Source organism: Myotis davidii, unplaced genomic scaffold (genome assembly GCF_000327345.1).
Source record: "Myotis davidii unplaced genomic scaffold, ASM32734v1 scaffold32, whole genome shotgun sequence".
NCBI lineage: Eukaryota > Metazoa > Chordata > Mammalia > Chiroptera > Vespertilionidae > Myotis > Myotis davidii.
This window is the reverse complement of record NW_006286587.1, coordinates 859,715-860,281: the sequence shown is the minus strand read 5'-3', so window position 1 is coordinate 860,281 and position 567 is coordinate 859,715.

The following is a 567-nucleotide window of genomic DNA, read 5'->3' as shown; positions in this document are numbered from 1 at the left end:
AAAATCTGATAATGTTTTACTATTTACCAAACCTTACCTTTGATATGCCTGTTTGCATTCTTAAAGGGCAAATGTGTATTCTAGTAAATAAAAAGGATATGGGTCTGGAGATTCAGGGAGCTTCATCACTAGAGTGGCCTCTGCCTAATGTGTATTCTAGTAAATAAAAAGGATATGGGTCTGGAGATTCAGGGAGCTTCATCACTAGAGTGAAGCCTCTGCCTGGTTCCCCATGCCTTCTAAATTTATATTTCTTGTCTAGTGTATCCATTTATGCACGGCCCCTTCTCCAGATTCCTGAACCCTTGCTGCAAAAGGCTGCGGCACTTACTGTTGAGTCTTTCCTCAGTACTGAGGTCCCCAGATAATCTTTCTTTTTTTCCACCTTTGAGAGTCTTTTTTACATTTGCTTTACTATATATAATGTCCAGGGTTTTAAGTTATAGTTAGCGGAGGAATAGAGATGCACAACTACCCCATTCTTTCAGAGTGGAAGTCTCTACTGCTCTTCTGTTAGTTTGTTTTTGTTTGTTGTTTTTGGTGCATAAAGTGCTTTCTGCCCATTCT